The following is a 25,011-nucleotide window of genomic DNA, read 5'->3' on the forward strand; positions in this document are numbered from 1 at the left end:
TGTCGTCTGCGCCGGCGTTCGTACTCCTGGTAGATGAGCAGGTAGACAATAGCTGGTAGGATGTTTAATTCGGGTTCCATGCTGTCCTCATTCCTCGTGGAGTGTGTAGAGGTGAGCGTTTTCCCGTTCGTAGTCTGTTTCCACCGTGTTTTTATCGGCGGGGCTCCCGCCCCGGAAAAGGTGGCGGATTGGTGAGTTGTGATAGGGTGGGCGGTACATTGTCTGCCGCCTGCCTGTTGGCGGTGACCGCCGCGCTGTTTGTCTGTCCCGCCATGGCGGTTGGAGTGTTAAAGTGGCGGCCTGTGTTGGCGGTTCCCGCCAGGGTCAGAATTCCATTTTTTTGTCCGCCTGCCTGTTGGCGGGTTGGCCGCCGCTTTATCACCGACCGCCAGGGTTGGAATGACCCCCTATGTCTTTTATGATTGTTTGATTTCTACTGTAGGGGTTTAGTGTTGTACGTTATTTATCATTGTCAACAATTTTGAAATAAATATTTTCATTATATAAAACTATGAGAACCTACATTGATTGAGGTTAATAACAACACATGAATATATATGGATTGTGGACAGTTCATCACAGTTTATTAATTATATAGTCACATTTGACTTTTTGACTATCAATACTTTAGAAAAAATTGTTGTGCTCCGCTAGTATATCTTGTTTGGTTCTATTGTCATGGTCTTTTCTCTGAAAAAACAGAAAGCACATCAGGGCAACGATGTGCATTAGTGTATGAACACTACCTAATAGCATTCATACTTGGGTAAATCAGGAAATGTGCATTGATACTGATGCTTAGTGTTGCCAAATTTGTTTTTTCTTTTAACTATCGAATCATTTGCACTTTCCACCCTTTTCCATATTGATTGTTACTGTAATTTCATCATATAAATTCAAAATGACGACTTTTGAAGATGATATGGATAAAATCTTTCATGAAATGTTTTCACATAGTTCAAGCGATAGGAATGAATCCCACATAGGGGCTAATCGCCCAGAAGGTATGAAATTGAAATATGTACATTTGGAAAAATTAAGAAAACAAGAATTATCTCGGTGGTGGGACGCAACTGTTTTGAGAAAATACATTGCAGATAAAAAAGTACCACGAGGTTTGAGAGGCTGATGTTACATGTGGATTCGACAACTACCATCCGGTCTTTTGACTCAAAGTTCATTTCTGTGTTCGACTATGGACTTTCATTGTATCTTTTTACATTATGGCGGTCATTCTGACCCTGGCGGTCAAAGACCGCCAGGGCGGAGGACCGCGGGAGCACCGCCGACAGGCCGGCGGTGCTCCAATGGGGATTCCGACCGCGGCGGTAAAGCCGCGGTCGGACCGGCACCACTGGCGGGCTCCCGCCAGTGTACCGCCGCCCCATTGAATCCTCCACGGCGGCGCAGCTTGCTGCACCGCCGCGGGGATTCCGACCCCCCCTACCGCCATCCAGATCCCGGCGGTCCGACCGCCGGGATCCGGATGGCGGTAGGGGGGGTTGCGGGGCCCCTGGGGGCCCCTGCAGTGCCCATGCCACTGGCATGGGCATTGCAGGGGCCCCCGTAAGAGGGCCCCTACATGTATTTCACTCTCTGCTGCGCAGACAGTGAAATACGCGACGGGTGCAACTGCACCCGTCGCACAGCTTCCACTCCGCCGGCTCGATTCCGAGCCGGCTTCATCGTGGAAGCCTCTTTCCCGCTGGGCTGGCGGGCGGTCTGAAGGCGACCGCCCGCCAGCCCAGCGGGAAAGTCAGAATTACCGCCGCGGTCTTTCGACCGCGGAACGGTAACCTGACGGCGGGACTTTGGCGGGCGGCCTCCGCCGCCCGCCAAGGTCAGAATGACCGCCTATGTCTTTTATGATTGTTGGATTTCTACTGTAGGGGTTTAGTGTTGTATGTTATTTATCATTGTCAACAATTTTGAAATAAATATTTTTATTATATAAAACTATGAGAACCTACATTGTTTGAGGTTAATAACAACACATAAATATATATGGATTGTGGACAGTTCATCACAGTTTATTAATTATATAGTCACATTTGACTTTTTGACTATCAATACTTTAGAAAAAATTGTAGTGCTCCGCTAGTATATTTTGTTTGGTTCTATTGTTACAGTCTTTTCTCTGAAATAAACGGAAAGCACATCAGGGCAACGATGTGCATTAGTGTATGAGCACTAACTAATAGCATTCATACTTGGGTAAATCAGGAAATGTGCATTGATACTGTTGCTTAGTGTTGCCAAATTAGTTTTTTCTTATAACTAACGAATCATTTGCACTTTCCACCCTTTTCCATATTGATTGTTACTGTATTTTTATCATATAAATTCAAAATGACGACTTTTGAAGATGATAGGGATAAAATCTTTCATGAAATGTTTTCACATAGTTCAAGTGATAGGAATAAATCCCACATAGGGGCTAATCGCCCAGAAGGTATGAAATTGAAATATGTACATTTGGAAAAATTAAGGAAACAAGAATTATCTCGGTGGTGGGACACAACTGTTTTGAGAAAGTACATTGCAGATAAAAAAAGTACCACGAGGTTTGAGAGGCTGATGTTACATGTGGATTCGACAAATACCATCCGGTCTTTTGACTCAAAGTTCATTTCTGTGTTCGACTATGGACTTTCATTGTATCTATTTACATTATGGGGGTCATTCTGACCCTGGCGGCCGGTGGCCACCAGGGCCACCGACCACGGGAGCACCGCCAACAGGCTGGCGGTGCTCCCATGAGCATTCTGACCGCGGCGGTTCAGCCGCGGTCAGAAGCGGCAAGTCGGCGGGCTCCCGCCGACTTACCGCTGCTCGGGGGAATCCTTCATGGCGGCGGAGCGCGCTCCGCCGCCATGAGGATTCTGACCCCCCCTACCGCCATCCTGTTCATGGCGGGAAAGCCGCCATGAACAGGATGGCGGTAGGGGGGGTCGCGGGGCCCCCGTAAGAGGGCCCCGCAAAGTATTTCAGTGTCTGCCTTGCAGACACTGAAATACGCGACGGGTGCCACTGCACCCGTCGCACCTTCCCACTCCGCCGGCTCGATTACGAGCCGGCATCCTCGTGGGAAGGGAGTTTTTCCCTGGGCTGGCGGGCGGTCTTTTGGAGACCGCCCGCCAGCCCAGGGAAAAACTCATAATACCCTCCGCGGTCTTCTGACCGCGGAGCGGTATAATGGGGGCGGAATTCTGGCGGGCGGCCTCCGCCGCCCGCCAGAATCAGAATCACCCCCTATGTCTTTTATGATTGTTGGATTTCTACTGTAGGGGTTTAGTGTTGTATGTTATTTATCATTGTCAACAATTTTGAAATAAATATTTTCATTATATAAAACTATTAGAACCTACATTGTTTGAGGTTAATAACAACACATGAATATATATGGATTTTGGCCAGTTCATCACAGTTTATTAAGTATACAGTCACATTTGACTTTTTGACTATCAATACTTTAGAAAAAATTGTTGTGCTCCGCTAGTATATTTTGTTTGCCTCCCAAGTCAAAATGGTTAGGGACAGTTGAGGGGAGTCTGAAGGCCCGCAGTCCCAGCCTGATCCTGCCTTTTGCAGGAGCCCACATTGCTATAAAAGAAAGGGAGCTGCTAAAGATGCAGCTCCCTCTCTGTGAGAGCAATAGTTTCCTCTGTTTACCTGCCTGCATCTTTATAGGAAGGGAAACAGAAGAAACCTCCGCTTTAAGTAAGAGAAAGCTGTTTTTGACAGCTGTCCCTTGCTGGAAATGGAGTGCTTTCTCTAACTTAGTGGGAGCTGCCAAAGCTCCCCCCAAGTCAGAGCAAACAGCTATGTCCTGGGTTTGAGCACCCCAGGAGCTGCCAGCTCTTGGGGGTTGTGGTTCCCAGGGCTGTTTTGACTCGATGAGGGGGAGCCGGGGACCACCGTCCAACAGTACAATTTGCGATGGACCCCTATCTTATTTAAATGAGACCAGGGGACGTGGCAGCCCCTGGAGCTACTGGGGACTGCGCAGCCCCCACACGTAATAGAATATACCCACTATGCACAGTTTTCTGTTAATAAGAAATTTTACTACAAATGTTACAATGATATTATCAATGATGTTATCAAATATGTCATGAGTGATGTAATATGTGAAGTAAGTAGCAGTGCATGGTGAGAACACGAAATATAGTTACCTTAGGGAATGAGTTTTGGTTACTTGACCTAACCATAGCTATAACTGCTGAATTGCTATTGTTTTGTGCAATCAATCAATCAATCAATCAATACTTCTATAGCATGGCTTATAACCCGGTGGGTCTCAAGGTGCTGTTGTCGGTCTGCTGCTCACTTGAATAGCCAGCCCTTGAGGTCCTTCCTGTACTGCTTCAGTAGTGCAGTCTTTCTGAGTTTGATTGGCAGCATGTTCCATGTCCGGACTGCGAGGTAGGAAAAGAATCTTCCCTCTCCTGTTTTTTTGGGGGATTCTGGAAATGGCTTTGAGGGCAAGCTGGGAAGGATGGAATTGTCTGTTGGGTGCATAGAAGGTTGTGTAGTGCCTTACAGGTGTGTGCCAGAAGCGTATAGGTGATGCGTTTGTTGACGTGGAGCCAGTGTAGGTCTTTGAGGAGGGAGGAGATGTGGCTGTATCGATGGATGTTCAAAATGAGCCCGGCTGCTGCATTCTGGATGCTTTGTAGTCTTGCTTGCAGATTCTTTGTGATGCCAGCACTGAGTGTGTTGCCACAGTCCAGTTTGCTACTGACGAGTGTGTGGGTGACTGTCCTCTTCGTCTCGGTGGGGATCTACTTGAAGATCTTTCAAAGGAGTCAAAGGGTGTGGAAGCATGATGATGAGAGGGCGTTGATTTGATTCATAGGCAAAGAGGAGTCCAGGATGATGCCCAGATTGCATGCATGGTCGGTGGGAGTAGGGTGGTCCCCAGGGCTGTAGGGCACCAGGAGTCATTCCAGGTGGAGGGGGAGGAGCTGAGTACGATGATCTCTGCCTTGTCCAAATTGAGTTTGAGGCAGTTGGCTTCCATCCAGGTGGTGACTGCTCTTACTCCATTGTGGAAATTTCTCTTGGCCTTTGCTGGGTCATCGTTCAGGAACAAGATCAGTTAGGTATTGTCGGCGTAGGAGACAATGTGTAGTCCATGTTGTCTGATGATTTTGCCGATCAGGGCCATGTAAATGTTAAAGAGTATCAGGCTGAGTGAGGATCCTTGGGGTACTCCTCAGCATTTTTCTTTGGGTTCCAATGTGAACGGTGCTAGCCTGACACTCTGTGTTCTTCTGGTAAGGAAGGACCTGATCCATTCCAGCCTCATCATGGATGCCGGCGTTGTGGAGTGTGGCGCAGAGGGTGGAGAGTATGACAGTGTCAAATGTGGCAGAGGTATCAAGGAGGATGATCGATCCATGGTCCAGTATGACACATATGTCATCAGTGGCTGCTAGGAGTGCTGTTTTGGTACTGTGGTTCCTCATGAATCTGGATTAGGATGGTTCTAGGATCTGATGTGTCTCAAGGAATTTGGTGAGCTGCTGGTTGATTGCCTTTTCTATTACTTTGACTGGGAAAGGGAGCAGAAAGATGGGTCTGTAGTTCTTCAGCTCCCTTGGGTCGGCGGTAGGTTTGTTGAGTAGCTGGTTGATCTTGGTGTTCTTCTAGTCAGATGAAAAGGTGGCAGTCTTGAGGGATTGGTTGATATTCCAGCAAAGCTCTGGTGCGATGCTGGTGCTGTCCAAGTTGAAAATTAAAATGTGATGTGGACACGGATCTGAAGGTGCTCCTGAGTGGATGGAGTTCATGAGTTTCTAGGTTTCCTCTGTGGTGATGGGGCCCAAGAGCTAAAGATCTGGTCCAGTGTGTGGTCCGTGGTGGTGTTAGTGGGCGGTGTGGGTGGGTTTTCATTCTTGAAGCCTTAGTAAATGTCTTGGATTTTCCAGTGCAAGAAGGTGGCAAGGTCATCGCAGAGGTCTTGAGAGGGAGAGATGACTGAGGTGTCTGTTCTGGGGTTCGGAAACTCTTTGACAATGGTGAAAAGCTCCTTGCTGTTGTGAGTGCTGGTGCTGGGATGTTCTTGAATGGCAGCATTCTAAGCATTTCTCATAATCTGGTGGTGCGCTGTGACTGTGTTCTTCCGTGCTATGCAGTCTTCGGTTGGTTTGCTGCTCATCCATTTCTATTCCAGTCATCTGCAGGAGAGTTTGAATTCTTGTAGGTCCGTTGTGAACCATCTAGGAGTCTTGATTTGTTGATTGCCTGAGGGGAGCTACACTGTTAGCTCATTCAGAGATCCAGTTGTGTAGGTTAGGTGTGGATTAATTTGTGTTTGCTGCATCTGGTGGGGAGGAGTGCCTGAGTGGGTCGGTGAGTTGCACTTTTGTGACTTTGCCCCAGTGTCTGTGGGGGGCTAGGGGCATAGCTGCATGCAGTGTTCTTCGGGAAGGTGAAGTTGATGCACCAGTGGTCGGTCCAATGGTTTTCAGAGGTGTAAGAGATGATAATGTTGTTCTCTGATGAAAAGACAGGGTTGAAGATATGCCCAGATGTGTGCGCTGGGACTTTGAAAGTTGCTTGAGGCCAAGTGTTGCAAGGTTGACAAAGAGGCTTGTGATGTTGAAGTCATCATGGATTTCAAGGTGGAAGTTGAGGTCGCAGAGTAGGATGTAGTCTGTGGAGGCAAGAGCTTGGTGGGGCGACAAGGTTGGCGATGGCTTCGCTGAATTGAGGCTGGGGTCTGGGTGGTCTGTAGATTAGGGTGCCATGGAGGGAGGAGTTGGGGTTGGTCTGAATCTGGAAGTGCAGGTGTTCCTGGGTTTGGCTGATTCTGTGATTTGTGGTCATCAGGTGGAGGGTGTTCTTCTAGACTATGGCAACGCCTCCTTCTGGATGGCTGGCTTTGTCTTTATGGATGATCTTGTAGTCATCTGGAATGGCTGTGGCAATGCCCAGGGCTGAGGTGGAGGTGATCCAGGACTCTGTGAGGAAGTTGAGAAGGTCCCCGACTTCTACTGGCTGCTTGACGATGGAGCATGTGTTGACAAGTGTGCACTTGAAGATGGCCCTCTGGGCTTGCTGCGGGATCGTGTGGTGGTTGGTGGATGGTGTGAGAGCATGAGCACCACGAGAAGGGACCATGAGTATTCCTTGAGTCAGCCAGGTGGCAGGCTGAGGATCATCCCAGGTTGAGGCACGTAGAGTGTTGGTGCTGAACCGACAGATGGAGTGAGAACCGGGGTTCGTGGTGCTGGGTGTGGTCCAGGCGGGCTTGCCTTTGGCGCACCCGATGGGTGGCCACACGGCAGCAACCCTTAATAAGTGGAGGGTGTGAGAAAACAAGGCTGATTGCAGAGGCCCCCTAACTTTTTGCCTCCATTTTTCACCTGCGGCAAGGCCCTGCAGACAATCCCATATAACCATTGAATGCATAAGTCTTTGAATGGCTCTTTGAGTGTGTGTATAAGTACTTCAGTGGGTCTATCAGTGGGTGAATGGGTCTCTAAGTGGGTCGGAGAGTGGGCGCATGATTCTCCAAATGAGTCAGTGAGTAGGTGCATTAGTGGTTGAGTGGGTCTGAGACTGTGTGCATGAGTCTGTGAGCGGGTATGTCAGTGTATGAGTGGGTCTGTGAGTGGGTGCATGAGTGTGTAAGTGGGTCTGTGAGTGGCTGCATGAGAGTACGAGATGGTCTGTGAATGGGTGTGTGAGTGGGTGCATCAGAGTCTGAGTGCAACTGTGAGTGGATGTGTGAGTGTCTGTGTGGGTTTCTGAGTGGGCCTGAGAGTGTCTGAGTGGGTTTGTGAGTATCTGAGTGGGTCTGAAAGTGAGTGTATGAGTCTCTGAGTGGGTTTGTGAGTGGGTGTATAAGTTTCTGAGTGGGTGTGTGAGTGGGTGCATGAGTCTCTGAGTGCATCTATGAGTGAATGAATTACTGTATGAATTAAGTCAGTTAAAGTTTTTTTTTTCATTTTTTCAGTGGTATTTAAGAATTTGTTGCAATGTTACACACGGGGACCGCCATGACGGTAACGTCGAATTAGCGAATAGCGTGCATGGTGAAAAAAATACTTTTTTTTTGTTTTAAACTCAGAATGTGACCCTCAAGCACACCTTTGTTACATCACTGGGATTAGGGTACTTCCACCCTGACACCTTATAACACTAATGATTTTAATTTTCCGACCCAGGGACCATGTCCCAGTACCTAAAATGGGGACTGCAACTTTCTGCTCAGGTTGTGGCCAGCCAATCACAGCATTCCTGTTGGTGCACATATTTGCAAATGCGACGCAATCATCCTAAATTCGGCATGACAGAAGCACAGCTATAGATATACAACTTTATTTTCCCTTTAATATCTCAAAAACTACTGAACAGATTTTCACCAAATAACTGAAAGTACAATCTGTGGAACACAATCTTGCTTTCTGCCAAATTTGTTGTATTTCCGTCCAGCTGTTCGAGCTGTAGTCGTGATCACAAGTCCTTTGGGAATTAACTTGCAAAACACACTTTTATTTACCCTCCCTTTTTCTCAGCCCCTGCTTAAAAGATCACCCCAAAACGTTCTAAACGGAACAAGAATCACGGGCATACTTTTTTGGGAAAATGTCTTGAAGATTCGTCAAACGACACCAAAGATATAGGCAAGTAAAAAAACACTCTTTCTATAGAAACTATGGGGGTTATTCCGACTTTGGTGGGCGGCGGAGGCCGCCCGCCAAAGTAACCCCGTCGGAAGACCGCTCCGCGGTCAACAGACCGCGACGGTCATTCCGACTTTCCTGCTGGGCCGGCGGGCAACCGCCAGAAGGCCGCCCGCCAGCCCAGCGGGAAAGCCCCTTCAACAATGAAGCCGGCTCCGAATGGAGCCGGCGGAGTTGAAGGGGTGCGACGGGTGCAGTGGCACCCGTCGCGATTTTCAGTGTCTGCAAGGCAGACACTGAAAATCTTAATGGGGCCCTGTTAGGGGGACCCTGCACTGCCCATGCCAGTGGCATGGGCAGTGCAGGGGCCCCCAGGGGCCCCACGACACCCGTTCCCGCCATCCTGTTCCTGGCGGTAACAACCGCCAGGAACAGGATGGCGGGAAGGGGGTCGGAATCCCCATGGCGGCGCTGCAAGCAGCGCCGCCATGGAGGATTCCCTTGGGCAGGGGTAAACCGGCGGGAAACCGCCGGTTGCCCTTTTCTGACCGCGGCTTTACCGCCGCGGTCAGAATTGCCCATGTAGCACCGCCAGCCTGTTGGCGGTGCTACCTCCGGCCTCCACCCTGGCGGTCTATGACCGCCAGGGTCGGAATGAGGCCCTATGTCCTAAATAAAGCTACCTAGTGGCAACTGCCACTAGGTAATTCACATATATACATATATACTACAAATTAACGTAAAGGTCCCTGAAACCCTAATTCCATCTAATTCACCAAGCTCAGAGGATCATCTAAGGGATTATTCAAATTTGTCAGTAATTGATTTACTCCAGACGGCTCTGAAGACTTACGTAATATCTCCAATACATATAGGGGACAATCAAGCTCCCATGATAAGGAAAGGGGTAATAGAAGAATTGGAACTTAAAAGTTATCTTCAATTCAACCCTAATAATCTATTAGGTCATAATAAAGATCTAGTAGCCCCAGCCAGTGACACCCCATGTCATTTAGCATGTGAAACCTGGAAGAAGCAGGTAGTGGATGGTTTTATCAGGATCCTGTCCAGGAACGTTGCAGGAATCAATTCAAAACTCTCAGACCCACAGTGGGGTGCTTTTATATACACTTACCACATCAAAGTTTTACAGGAAACCTGGGCAACTATGCCAGTGCACAGATCTGGGTGTATTGCCCTCGGCACAAATGTTGTTCTTTTCCCTGCAGGTGGAGCACCTGGTGGCATTCTGATAATGTTGAAGTTAGATCAATTTCTGAAAGTCAGGGTGGTCCCCTCTAACACTAGAGACTTGCTAGGGCTTGTGTTTACAATATCTATTCTGGGGGCTGAGACATATTGTTTTAATGAATACATATATTAGATCCGTCCCACCAAGCTTGCAACCAGGTACAGTGGACCTTTTATTAGAGTTGTTAGGATGCTTTAATCAGAATTATAAGAAAATATTAGCAGGAGATTGCTACACACGGCTGCCTTTTGAGCAGCAGCAGTTAGGCTGGGGGTCTTCTAGTAATGATTCAATAACTGCATCTAGATCAGTATTGGCAACTGATATCTGCTAAAAGATATTCACTAACATGGCATCTCAGTTGTTGGATACAGCTATTGCTTAATGTCTAAATATTATTAATGGGAACAGAAGGTCTGATAACCCTCTATGCTCTAACTTTGAAGGAGAGCAAATCACATTTAAGCTAGATTACAATTTTTAATTCCAAAGTCGAATTTGTGTTAAATTTTATTTTAAAAGCAGCCAGTAAGGCAGGCCTGGCTTTAAAATGTCACCTAATATTACAGCAGTGCACCCCTGGGTTCCCTAACTCCACTGGAGCTCTAAACCTACATGCTCTACCATATATTAGGGACCCATAGGTAGGTTGTCAGAGCCAATTATAATTACACCTAATTTGCGCATACCTTTTTAATCAGAACACAGGCCCTGGGCCCACTTAGCAGGGTCCATGCAGAATTTGAGAGAGAAAACACTGTATTAGTTAAAAAAGGGGGCAAAAAGTGAGGCTTCTGCAACAAGCCCAGTACACACACATTTATAGATCTCTATCCAGGATCAGAAGTATTTGCAAATTCGTTGCACCCTAGATATACAAATTTGGAATTCCTTAAATTTCTCGTAAACTACTGAACAGACTTACACCAAATAACAAAAAGCATGATCTGTGAACCAAATGCAGCCTTTCTGCTAAATTTGGTGTAATGTCATCCAGCAGATCAGACTGCAGGTGTGTCTAAAGAGTCTATGGGAATTAACATGGGAAACACACTTTTTTTGTCATTCCCCCTTTTTCTCAGCCCCAGCTTGACGGGTCACCCCAAAACTTTGCACAACAACATCCCACTTGATACTTTTTGGAAAAACAATCATGAAGATTTATCAAACAGCACCAACAACATAGCCAAGTCAAAAAATGATTATCAATGGAAACTAGGCCCTAACTATAACTACATACTGGCAGTCTCCAGTAGGTTTTTTATTTATATATATATATATATATATATATATATATATATATATGAATGTATATGTGCTGCCTTTTTCTTGAAAGCCCGTTTGGAGGGGAAATACAGAAATACAGAGAAGTCTGACAATGTGACAGTGGGAGAAGAGGGAAACTTTGTATGTATGTATATATATATATATATATATATATATATATAACCTAGTGGTAGTCGCCATTATTTAGTTAAAATTAGGACCATGTTTTATTCGAAAAAGTGTTTTTAACTTGCCTATATCTGTGCCACTGTTTGACGAATCGTCACGAAATTTTCTCAAAAAAGTGGCCTGGAGATTCTTGTTGTGCACAGGATGTTTTGGGCAAGTGGGGGCCGAGAAAAAGGAGGCTAAAAAGCATTGCATTTCCCATGTTAATTCCCATAGTACTTGTCTACAGCCCAAACAACTGGACAGAACTACACCAAATTTGACATATAGCTAGCTGCCAGTAGGCAGATTGTACTTTTTGTTAATTAGTGTAAATCTGTCTGGTAGTTTAGGAGATATGTAAGGACAAATACATTTGTATATCTTTAGCCATGAATATTTTGTGATTATTTTGCAAATAATCCTTGAAAATTCACAAATTTTCAGGAATAGTTGTGCAACAAGAAGCATTACAATTGGCTGACTCGTGCCCTACAGTAACTATAACTCCCGCCTTAGTCATGCACAGGTAATTACTTCATATATTTTGTCATTGATGAGATCTTGTATGGCATCTTTGATATCATTAACATTATTGATAAGAAAACTGTATGGCAAGGGCGCAAGTTATAGTTACTTGAAAGAATTCTAACTATAGCTGCTGAATTTCTATGGTTTTGTACAAGTAAATTCAGAACATAACTATAACGTCCCTGTAACCTTTATTTTTTTTTCAGTTAGCACCTTGTTTCCATTGTAAGAGCTTTTACAATAATGGGGACTAAAGTGCTACAGCAGCAAGCATGTGGTTTTTTACCTGAAAATGGCATTAACAAAGAGTTTGCAGTGCTAAAATCAACATCTTCCTAGGTTTCAGGAACAGGCAGACTTGAATCACAAAACCACTCTTTTCAACACAATATTGGCATTTTACTGGGACATACCCCATTTTTTCATTTTTTTGCTTTCAGCCTCCTTCCAGTTAGTGACAGATATGGGTATGAAACCAAAGTTGGATCCCAGACAGCTAAACATTTCTAAAAAGTAGATCAAATTCAACAAGGGGTAATTTGTGTAGATCCTTCAAGGTATTCCAACCGAAAGTAACAGTTAAACTTAAAAACATATTGAAATTGAGGTGAAAAAAGAGTGATTTATTTTCATATTTTCTTCTATAACTTTTTCCAGCTATGGCAGATTTTTAAAAGCAATATACTCTTATGTCTGCTGGACTCTTCTGTTGTGGGGATATATAGGGCTTGTTTGTTCATCAAGAACCCGAGATACCCTGAGCCAATAAATGAGTTACCCCTTGCAATGGGTTTTCATTTTCCCAGGAATAGAGCAATTCATTTGGTGAATATAAAGAGTGCAAAATAGGTATCAAGGAAACCTTTGTATTTCTGAAATGGCACAAGATAAGGTGTTGAGAAGCAGTGGTTATTTGCACATATCTGAATTCCGGGGTCCCAATATTAGCATGTGAATTACAGGGCATTTCTCAAACTTCTTTTTTACACACTGTCTTACATTTGGAAGGAAAGAATGTAGAGAAAGACAAGGGGCAATAACACTTGTTCTATTCTGCTATTCTGTGTTCCCCGAAGTCTCCCGATAGAAATGGTACCTCACTTGTATGGGTAGGCCTACTGCCCACAACAGGAAAAGCAACATGGAGACATTACATTTTTCCATTGAAATCTGACATATTTTTTGGAAAGTGCCTAGCTGTGGATTTTGACCTCTAACTCAGCTGGCATCTAGGGAAACCTAGTAAACCTGTGCATTTTTGAAAACGAGAGGCCTAGAGGAACCCAGGATGAGGTAACTTGTGATGCTCTCACCAGGATCTGTTACCCAGAATCCTTTGCAAACCTCAAAATTTGGGAAAACAAACACTTTTTCCTCAACGTTCAGTGATAGAAAGTTCTGGAATCTGATAGGAGCCACAAATTTCCTTCTACCCAGCATTACCCCAAGTCTCCCGATAAAAATGGTACCTCATTTGCGACAGGAAATGCTGCAAAACAATATGTGGACACATCAAAATGATCAGTTACAAAACTTCCTGTTTTTGCGCGGGGGCACCTGTGTTTTTGGTCCTGGGCTCAGCAGCCATCTAGGGAAACCTACCAAACCCAGACATTTCTGAAAACTAGACACCCGAGGAAGTTCATGGATCCCCCAGTGTTTTGTTACCCAGAATTATCAGCAAACCTAAAATGTAGCTAAAAAAATCACATTTTCCCCAAATTTCTGTGTGGGATAACCGCACCGGCAAAAGTTTCCAACCACTCAATGTTCCCTTCAGACTCCTGATAAAAATTATACCTCCCTTATGTAGGTGGGCCAAGTGCCTGTGACAGGGAAGAGCCAAAAACTTGTCAAAATTGAGGGGGAACCAAAGTGGGTCCAAACAGGCAGTTTGGAAAAAAATGTTTTTAGGGTTACCAGTGGGGCAGAATATTTATTGGTATAGATGCAACAATGCTGGGTGGTAGGAATTTTGTCAATTCCTACAGATTCCAGAAGGTTCAAACACAAAAATGTAGGGAAAATGTGTGATGTCAAGCAAAGATGGAGGTTTGAAGGGCATTGTGGGTAAGAAAATGGTGCAGGGTGCATATGTAGCACACCATCCTGGACTCACCCAGATGTTTAGTTTTCAGATGTGTCTAAGTCTTGTAGATTTTTCTAGATGACAGGGTACCAAAGCCCAAAAAGTGCAGCGCTCACCATTCCTAGTGGGACGATTTTGACAACAAAGCTCTCATGGCCCAAATGTAAAATGAAAACCCAAAATAATCAAATGTCCTCTTGCTGGCCTTTGGGATAAGATCTTTTAGTGTGTGGGGGGAGAGCTGAAAGACAGTTACCCCCTTCAGTTGGGATGGGGGCATGACCATGCCCATACTGGTTGGTAGCCACCTCCCCACTATTTTTTTTAATTCCCTGGCATCTAGTAGGCTTTCTGCAACCTGCGGAGTGGATCGAGGGTAATTGCCCCATCTGCCCACAAGTTGGCTTAACAACTTTGTCCTCATTTATTTGGGGTGGGGGTATGGCCATACCCCACCCTTTTTAAAAAAATATCTTCCCTGGTGTCTTGAGGACTTTCTGCCCCCCTTGGGGGCAGATGCGCCTCACACAAATAGGCCAATCTGCCCCCAAGGGGGGGAGAAATGGCCAACATTAATGTGCCCCCATGGGGAGTGGCCCTTGCCTAATGGGTTGCTCCCCACAAACAAAACACACACACACAAATCCCTGGTGCCTAAGTGGTTTCTGCCCTCCTTGGGGGAAGTTGGGCCTAAAAATAATAGGCTGATCTGCCCCCAAGGGGGCAGAAATGGGCAACAGTTATGTGCTTTCCTTGGGGGGGGTAACCCTTGCTCAAGGGGCTGCCCCCACAAAAAATAACTGAGAACAAAACAATCCTTGGTGCCTTAGTGGATTTTGTCCTCTTGGGGGCAGATGGACCTAACAAAAAAGGCCGATCTGACCCCAAGGGGGGCAGAAATGGCCAACAGTTGTGTGCCCCATTTGGGTTGGTGACTCTTACCCAAGGGGGTGCCCGGCCACATAATCAACAGGAGAATCACCTTCAAACTCCTCACCCACGCTCACAAACCAATGCACAACACCGGACCAGAATACCTAAACAGACGACTCTCCTTCCACACTCGGACCCGGCATCTCTGCTCCACCGACCTCACCCTCACAACCATCCCACACATCCGCATAACTACAACGGACGGTAGATCATTCGAGCACCTTGCCGCCAAAACGTGGAACACTCTTCCCACCCACCTGAGCCAGGCTAAAGACCTCCTTACCTTCAGGAAACTTCTCAAGACCTGGCTGTTTGAGTAGTAGCAGCACCTCCATCCCCACCTCCACCCCCTCCCCTCTTCAGCACCTTGAGACCCTCACGGGTGAGTAGTGCGCTTTACAAATCCCTGATTGATTGATTGATTGAAAAAAAAAAACACACAGGCCTGGCGCCTAGTGGGTTTTATCGGCCAAAAACATGGCAGATCTAGCCCAGGGTGGGCTGAAACATACAAAAAAATCTTGCCCCCAGGCCAGTGACCCTTGTTCAATGAGTCGCTGCCCTAAAACATAATTATAAAAATAATCCCTGGTGCCTAGTGGGTTTCAAACCCCCCCGGGGGCAGATTGGCCAAAGAAATGGCTGATCTAGCCCCAAGGGTGGGCCGAAACACGAGCCAATTATTGCCCGTGCCTAGGGAGTCGATCCCCAAAATAAACAAAAAAAATCCCTGGTGCCTAGTGGGTGGATTCCGGCTCCACGATCGCGGCATTGCCTGCAATCGTGGAGCAGAAATCCATTCAAAACTGGAACAGGGGGAAAGGAAAAACTCTTTCCTTTGACCTTGTTTCTGTTTTACTTCTCAACCCCTCCCCCAGAAGAAAGACTCACCGAAAATGAGTCCTTTTTCTTGGGCGCGCTGGATGCAAATGCTTCGGGCGCATCCCTGGCAGCATTTGATGGCATCCGCACGCTGTGAGTACTCCAACGTCATCAGATCTCAAAGGGAGGGGGTCGGGTGCCATGGGGGGCTCCCCATGGGCTGTGTGCAGGATGAGCTGGTCTTGTCCTAGGTACATGGCAACCGTGGCCGAGGGTCAGATTAGCTTGTCCATATCACCTATGGGATTAAAAAACCCTGCCTGGGCAAAAAAGCATTTTTTTAAATATCAGAAAAAAATGTGGATTAGGATCCGCAGATTTTTCTGACATTTAAAATAAAAGGGTGGTTTCCCGCCATTTTTTTATTTTGCCCCTGGGTGGGTCCAGTCATTGGGGCATTGGGGGCTTTAGAAAGGAGAGGGACACACAGGGCCCCCCTCCTAGGGCTTGTATTTGCCCAGAGGACCGTCACCTTCCTGGGAAATCACAGAGTAATAGGCAGGAGGCTGCAAGGCCCTTCCGGGGACCACTACCTCTCCAGAGATAAGAATTCAATCAACAAAGGGGAGTTTTAAGGACCCCTGCAGCTCCAGGAAATGCTACCTCCCTGACACATGACGAATTACATTACACCCCTGCAACCGTAGTGGCCACCACCTCCCTGGGGCTAAAATAAAAGAATGCAGGGGGTCCATTGTAGACCTCCGGCCCCAGGGGCCACCACCTCCCTGGTGCTAAGTGAAATGTTGGAGAAGGGCTGCCTGGCTCCCTCAAGGAGTCAATAATGGCCGTGGGGACCGCTAGTTCCAGAGCCGTCACTTGCCGGGGAATTCTCACCCCCAGGACATGTTGTTTGCTGTGACTTGGCAGGATCTTTGACAGCTCCCACCAAGTCATAGCAAACACTCCAGTTCCTGCATGTGGGAGCTGTTAAACAGCTCTAGCTTGTTGTAAGTGGAGCTTTCCTCTGTTTCCCTGCCCACAGGCAAGGAAACAGAGGAAACAATTGCTCTCACAGACAGGGAGCTGAATGTTTAGCAGCTCCATGTCTGTGGCAGCAATGCCAACTCCTGCACGAGGTGGGGAACATGCAGGGACCACAGGGGCATTGAGGCTCCCCCCGTGGTCCCCAACGCACACTAAGGCGGTCATTCTGACCGCGGCGGGCGGCGGTCGCCGCCCGCCATGCGGTTACCGCCGAATGACCGCCCCGCGGTCAAAAGACCGCGGGGCCATTCCAACTTTCCCGCTGGGCCGCCGGGCGACCGCCAAAAGGCCGCCCGCCGGCCCAGCGGGAAAGCCCCTGCAACGAGGAAGCCGGCTCCGAATGGAGCCGGCGGAGTTGCAGGGGTGCGACACGTGCAGTGGCACCAGTCGCGATTTTCACTGTCTGCAAAGCAGACAGTGAAAATCTGTATGGAGCCCTGTAAGGGGGCCCCTGCACTGCCCATGCCAGTGGCATGGGCAGTGCAGGGGCCCCCAGGGGTCCCACGACACCCGTTCCCGCCATCCTGGTTCTGGCGGTGAAAACCGCCAGAAACAGGCTGGCGGGAAGGGGGTCGGAATCCCCATGGCATGGAGGATTCCCTGGGCCAGGGGAAAACCGGCGGGAAACCGCCGGTTCCCCTTTTCTGACCGCGGCTTTACCGCCGCGGTCAGAATAGCCCAGGAAGCACCGCCAGCCTGTTGGCGGTGCTTCCGCTGCCCTCCGCCCTGGCGGTCATGGACCGCCAGGGTCAGAATGACCCCCTAAGTGCCCTGCAGGGCACCCAGGACTGATTGGCAGGCAGTGGGAAATGGGGTCCTTGTGGCCCCCTTCTCCCAAAAAAAGTGGGAAGTCCTTGGGGGATGGGGTCCCCAGGGCCAAAAAATGGTGGGGGAGAGGCCACACGGCGTCCATTCCTCAGAACAGAAATTTACCCGACGAGGCAGCACGTAATACATAACCAGTAGAAAGTGCTCCAGCTCGATAGACATTTTGTGCAAAACTGTGGATTCTTGTTGAATAAATTAGCAGGTGAGCTTCCGTTCAGGCTATGCTGTTTATTTCACAGAAATTAAACTACAACAGGAAGAACTTAAAAATATAAATGCAACAAGTTGAAGCTCCACTTCTAGAAAGGGCAGATGATCCTTACTCCTGGGCTTGGTGAAGGCAAAGCAAGGGCGCTTACTCAAATCAAAATCCTTTGAGGAGGTAAATGCATCTTTCATCTATTGGAACACAATCAGGCACTGTCACATCCACTCTCAACCCCAGTAGACCCTCTCACATCTATTTTTACACCCAAACTAACACTCCCAGAAGCAATCTCACACGCAGAGACACCCTTTCACACCTATTCCTACACCCAGAGAGACAGGCCCTGCGGGCATCTTCCACTGCGCATGGCCAAAGGCTGCGCACTACATGTTGCGGCCTAAGGTAGCTATAACTCGGGCCCTCTCCATGCACTGCTAATTACCCTAGATATTACAGCATTCACAAAACTCCTATAACATCATAAAAAATATAAATGAAACGTTAGCAGTCAAATTATTGAAGAAAAAGCTGTGTCTGGCGGGAACGTGAGTTATAGCTACGTTAGGCCACGAGTTTTAGTTACTTGAAAGAACTATAACTATAATTGCTAAATTTCTCTGGTTTTGTTCGAGTAAATTCAGCACCTAACTATAACGTCCCTGTAACATTTGTTTTTTTAAGTGAATTTCTATGTTTTTCTTTTTTTTTTTTTTTCAGGAGCGAATACACAAATACAATATATAATTAGACCTTCTTCTTCAGTTGGAGAGACAGATAAATTTCCCCCATTTATCCCCACAAAAGAAAACAAAACAAAAGGGAGTATTGACTTAATACATCAATCATTAGCCATGAGCCAGTTCCGAAATTGACCCCAGATAGCATTCCCTTTCCTCCTGGCCAATCTTCACTTCCGCTCATACAGGGAAATCTCCAGATGATACACTGATATTAGCCTGCCCAGACACTGCTGCCAAGATGGTGGTTGCATACTCAACCATACAGAGGAGATACATAATCGGTACACTGCCATGGCAAGAAAAATAAACGCCCTCTGTCGTCTCCTTGTTTGTTCGGCAGCCCCTAGAACCAGAATTTCGGGGGTAAGAACCACCTCATACCCCAAAATTTATTTTATTACAAGTTGCATCCCATCTATCAATGTCGTTAGTTCTCTGCAGGTGGCAAACATATGTATTACATCTGTTGCATGGTCCCCACGCCTTGGACAATTAATTCCACGTGACCCCCCCACTTGGCAAGGTGGGCTGGTGTATAATACAAGTCAAACACAGTTTTATAATGTTGTGCCTGTAGAGACGAAGATAGTAGCACAGTATGACCTAACTCGAGTGAATTAAGAAAATTAACACTTCCATCCACCAATTTACCGCTCCACCGTTCGCTATGCTTCTCCAAGTCATCAGGTTGCTCTGCCATTAACAAGGAGTAGATTACTTTGATAGTCAGGTTAGATTCTCCCAGAATGTTTTTTAACATTTGATTGCTTTTAAACCCCTGTGGCCCACCCGTTTTCTTGCTCAGAAAGTCTCGCACCTGTAAGAATAAAAAAAAATCCCTTTGTTCTAAAGCAAACCGTGCTTGGAGACTCGTAAATGTCTTGATTCCAGCATCGTCAAAAAAGTCCCCTAGCCTCGCTATACCATTGGAGGCCCATTTTATCATAAATCTGTCTTTAAAAATTTCCGGGAGCGACGGGTTATTCTTAATTATGGTACAATAGTTAAATCTCCCAAGCCCATTCTTTGTTCGCCAGGGCCGCCAACATTTGTAAGCTGCCTCTAGTACCTTATACCCTGTTTTCTTATAGTACCCTGGTTCGTGGAAAGTTAACAAGCACCCCTTTGAGGCAGAGCCCACAAGCAATTCGTATATATTAGGGATATAGGGGGTGCTTCCCCCCTTATTCTCCCCTGGTATGTCCCCTCATAGTGGACGCATATATTGGAATGCAGCTGCCAATTGGTATAGCTTCAGGTTAGGCAAGGCCCACTCCCCCCTTTTGCGAGGTAGGGACATAAACTTGGCCGACCTTCTGCACTTGCCATATGCCCAGATGAATCCGTTCCATATCTTCAAACCGGGCTTTTGTAAAGTTCAAAGGTATGGTCCGGAATAGATACAATAATTTGGGAAGAAGAATCATTTTAACCATGTTACACCTCCCTATTATGGTCATATGCAAGTTATTCCATCTGTGCATATCATTTCTAGCCTTAACCATTATTGAGTCCAAATTCATGCTGACGATTTCTCCTACCCTTGGTGAGATGCTAATACCAAGATATACTGCCTGCTCCACCCTCCGATTGTCCTGTGATTTCGTAAATTGATTAACGAGTAGCTGAGTTTTAGTTCTATTTAACAAATACTCAGAGAATGTCCCAAACTTAGTAGTGATCTCTTCGATTTCTTTCAGTGCTGTATCCGGATTGGAAGTTATAATATCAATATCATCCGCATAGGCCAGGACTTTTGTGTCCCAACCATATCTTTGTACCGAGATAATCTGCTTGTTTTCTTTGAGCTGTCTGAGCAGAGGGTCTATATATAGAGCAAACAGCAGCGGAGAACAAGGGCATCCCTGCCTAGTGCCTCTCCCCACTTGGACGCATTCGGACTGCCCTCCCATTAATTGGATTCTTACCCCCGGAGACTTATACATGGCCTTTATTGCCACTATGAGCTGTTCTCGAAAGCCATATTTCTCCATAATCTCCCAAAGGTATTTCCAGCTAACTCGGTCAAATGCTTTCTCTGCGTCTAGTAGGGCCACAGCCATGGGTTCCTCCGCTACGTATGTTGCATCAAACAGCGCAATAACTCTTTGAATATGTTCTGCCATATCTCTACCAGGGACAAATCCGTGTTGCCGGGCCATTACCAATTTTCTGATTACTAAGGATAAGCGTGCAGCAAATATTTTAGAATACACTTTAGCATCACTATTAATTAATGTTATCGGCTGATATGAGGCCGGGTTCTGCAGGGCCTTCCCTTTCTGAAGGAAAACTACCATATTAGCCATTCCCCAGGAGGGCGGAGTCTTTCCACCACTCTGTACCTAAATAAACAGCTCGAGCATCAGTAGGCGTAGCTCTAATTTAAAGGTTTTGTAGAACTCTAGTGGAATTGCATCAGGGCTGGATGCTTTGCCGGCGGCTAGTTCACTAAGGGCCATATTTATACGTTTTGACGCAAAACTGCGCTAACGCAGTTTTGCGCCAAAAAATTTAGCGCCGGCTAACGCCATTCTGAAGCGCCATGCGGGCGCCGTATTTATTGAATGGCGTTAGCCGGCGTTAGCCGACCGGCGCTGCCTGGTGTGCGTGAAAAAAAAACACGTACACCAGTAAGCGCCGGCGTAGGGAAAAATGGCGTTTGGGCGTCCAAAAATGGGGCAAGTCAGGCTGAGGCAAAAAAATCATCTTAACCCGATTTGCGCCATTTTTTTTTGGTGCCCAGACGCCATTAACATGACTCCTGTCTTAGCAAAGACAGGAGTCATGCCCCCTTGCCCAATGGCCATGCCCAGGGGACTTCTGTCCCCTGGGCATGGTCATTGGGCATAGTGGCATGTAGGGGGGCACAAATCAGGCCCCCCTATGCCACAAAAAAAAAAAAAAAATACTTACCACAACTTACCTTTTCTTCCCTGGGATGGGTCCCTCCATCCTTGGGTGTCCTCCTGGGGTTGCCAAGGGTGGCAGGGGGTGTCCCTGGGGGCAGGGGAGGGCACCTCTGGGCTCATTCTGAGCCCACAGGTCCCTTAACGCCTGCCCTGACCCAGGCGTGAAAAAGAGGCGCAAATGCAGGGTTTTTTGCCCCGCCCACTCCCGGGCGTGATTTTTGCCCGGGAGTATAAATACCACGCACATGCCTGGGAGTCATTTTTTAAGACGGGAACGCCTACCTTGCATATCATTAACGCAAGGAAGGTGTTCACGCAAAAAAATGACGCTAACTCCATGAACTTTGGCGCTAGACGTGTCTAACGCCAAAGTATAAATATGGAGTTAGTTTTGCGTAGAATTTGCGTCAAAAAAAACGACGCAAATTCGGCGCAAACGGAGTATAAATATGCCCCTAAATGCCTTGTCTATTTCTAAACTACCAATCTGACCCTTCATTTGCGGATAATCTTCTTCTGAGACTGTATTAAACCTAATGGGGCGAAGAAATTCCTGCATCTCTATTGACGAGAATCCAGCTGTATCATTATATAGGTAAGTATAATACCCCTGGAACACTTTCCTAATACCGTCATTATCTGTCACTATTTGTCCCTGTTGGTCTTGAATCTCTCGGATCCCCCCTGCTGCAGCTTTATGGCTTGCCCTTACCGCCAACAGGTGGCCAGTTCTTTCACCAAACTCCCTACCTTTCAGAGCGTTGCGCGTGATATTTTCCAGCTACTCTATCTGCATTAGCCTCATTTATTGCTGCTCTTGCTATAGCAATTCGCTCCTGGATGTTCTTCGTGTCTTCCCCCCTCTCTATGGCTGTAATCAGCTGTATTTCTAGATCTCTGAGCTTCACATGGGAGTGTCTAATGTTTCTTTGGGCCTTTCCTTGTTTACTCAGACTGAAGCTTAGGGTGGCTCCCCATACCCCTGCTTTCAAAGTATCCCAAACTATTTCTATAGGAGCAGAACCTCTATTAATCTCTAAAAATTCCACTATCCAATCCCTCATATATTCCAGATATTCAGAGTCACTGAGAAGCCCCCTTTCAAAGGTCCATCTCCTGGTTTTATGTTCTAGACCATCTAATTCCAAGTCCAATACCAGTGGATTATGATCCGACATGATCCGTGGGTATAACTCCATGCTAGCCTGTGACAACAATTCAGAAGATGTCAGAAAAAATTCTAGTCTGGCCAGTTTCACATGAGGGGCCGAAAAATAAGTGTACCCCGGATCTGGATCGCGCAGCTTGGCCCAAGCATCCACCAGACCTAATTCCTTCTGCAGTCCTACCATTGCCTTGAATACTCGAGGCTTCCGCCCCTGATATTTCTTCACTACGGGCTCTAAGAGATCCTGCAAGCCGTCCCAGGACCCATTAAAGTTAAAGTCTCCGCATAAAATATACGGGGCCGGCCAGCCGGTTAATTCTACAGCCATAGTGTCAATTACCATTGGATCATCTGATACTGCCCCATATACAGAACACAGTGTAAAGCTACCCTCCCTATATAGGCATTCTACAATTACCCATCTCCCATTCTTATCCACCTTCTGCCTAGCAAATTTCACTTTGTTGCTCCGATCCAATATCGCCACCCCTTTAGTTTTCACCTCTTGTGTTGAACATACTATCACTCTCATGCCAAGTGACCCTAGAATCCCTTGATTCCTATATTCTACATGAGTTTCTTGCAAGCAAAAAAATATCTGCCCTGAGAGATTTTAGTTCTTCCATAACTTTCCTTCTTTCTCTGGGATCATTTAGACAACAGATATTAATAGAAGCTATTCGGAGTCTGGTCATTTTTAACTCTTTCTCCCCTCCCCCCGCTTTCTCTGCCTCCCAATCTTTCTGTTTGGCCTTTTACCCCAACTGTATATACTCTTACATAAACCTTGCTTCCTTTCCCTCTCTCTGGTCCTTATATTCTGTTTCCGGTCCAATCTTTCAGTCCCTTCCTTCCCCTTTCCCCCCTCCTTCCCGCCTCTTATCCCCACCCAACCCCCCCTCCACCCCACCACACACCCATCTAACCCCCTCCCTCCCCGTGAGGGCTGGATGGGGACCCCCCTCTCAGCCAGCCCCCTCTTTCTAGTAGAGCAATCAAGCCCCCTTTGGCCCGAGTGTTGGCGAAGTGTAGATGCAGGGTGCCCTGCCCACCACCAAAATCATTTATACCTAAAAATACATCATTGTTTCAGCTCCGTCAAATATTCTTTTGCCTGAATCTCTGACATAAACCATCTCACTTTCTCATTAACCACCGTCTTCAAACGAGCAGGGGAAATCAAGTAAGCCTCTCCGCTCCACAGTTATATGACAAAAGTCTGGTTGCGTGAAAAAGGTTACCTCTTCCATATGTCGCGGGGTATTAGGGCGTGCTTTATCAAAAGCCGCCTGACGCAGCAAAAGGTTCCAAAAAAACACCAAAATGGCTCTAGGATATTTTGAGGGAGCTGGGTGTACCCCCTCCCTCCTGGTCGGGGGAAATCTATGAACCCGCTGAATCTCATTATTCCAATCCCAATGGTTCAGTTCGGGGAATGCCCCCTGCAAAAGCTTGATCATGTAGCTCCGAATGTCGTTTCCTTCTAGCCCTTCCTCTATGCCCAAAAAGTGTAGATTGTTTCTTCTCTGCTGGTTCTCCAAATCTTCTAGTTTCCACATTACGTCAGTCATTTGTCTCTCCTGCGTGGCGTTCTGTTGTTTCAGCGTATAAACTTCCTCTTCGACTGCTAGTATCCTCTCTTCCATTGTGCATAGCTTAGCTTCTATCTCAGTACATGATTTTGCAACCTAGCGCACTGATCCTTGCAGCCATTTTGTAGCCACTCTGGCTCAGTGACTTTCAATCCGAGTTTCCGTTTGGAATTCTTTGATTGAATTAAATATTGATTGTAGCATCCCAGAGTCAGTATTCGCTACACATATATCGCTCTTTGCACCCTCATTATTGTCTCCTCTGTCGTTACTCCCCAGCAGCTGCTGACCGCCCATATTTGACCTATTCATTGTGCGGGTTAAATCTGTTAGATTGATACTGGAGTAATCCCATTTCAAAGTCCTACTCCCTCTAGATGCAGAGAATTTGGTACCCTCCTGTGATCCAGAACTTGTTTTGGTGCACTTGCGCTGGCGCCGCCTCTGCCGCACTGTGAGTTCGTTATTTGATAAAGTATTCCCCTCCTCAGAAGATATGCTGCTACCAGAGTCAATAAGGCTGTGCTACTCAGCGGTACTGAATTCCGATTCCTCTGTTAGTGAGTAAAATGTATCCCCAGTATCTTTCGACCAGTCCAAGATTTTCATCTCTTTCCCATTGCCCTTGTCACTTTCTCTTAAACTCTGCGACCTACTTTGCTCTTCTGCGCTACCCTATGTTTGCTTTATATTACTCAAGTCTCCTCCTTGTATTTCGGGCACATGTTGCTGCGCCGGGGGAGGTTCCTGACTTTTCTCCATCATACAGTTGTCAGACCTTATTAATCCCAGTTGGGATGATGTTTCCTTACCAGACTT

The sequence above is a fragment of the Pleurodeles waltl genome, chromosome 10 (assembly GCF_031143425.1).
Source record: "Pleurodeles waltl isolate 20211129_DDA chromosome 10, aPleWal1.hap1.20221129, whole genome shotgun sequence".
NCBI lineage: Eukaryota > Metazoa > Chordata > Amphibia > Caudata > Salamandridae > Pleurodeles > Pleurodeles waltl.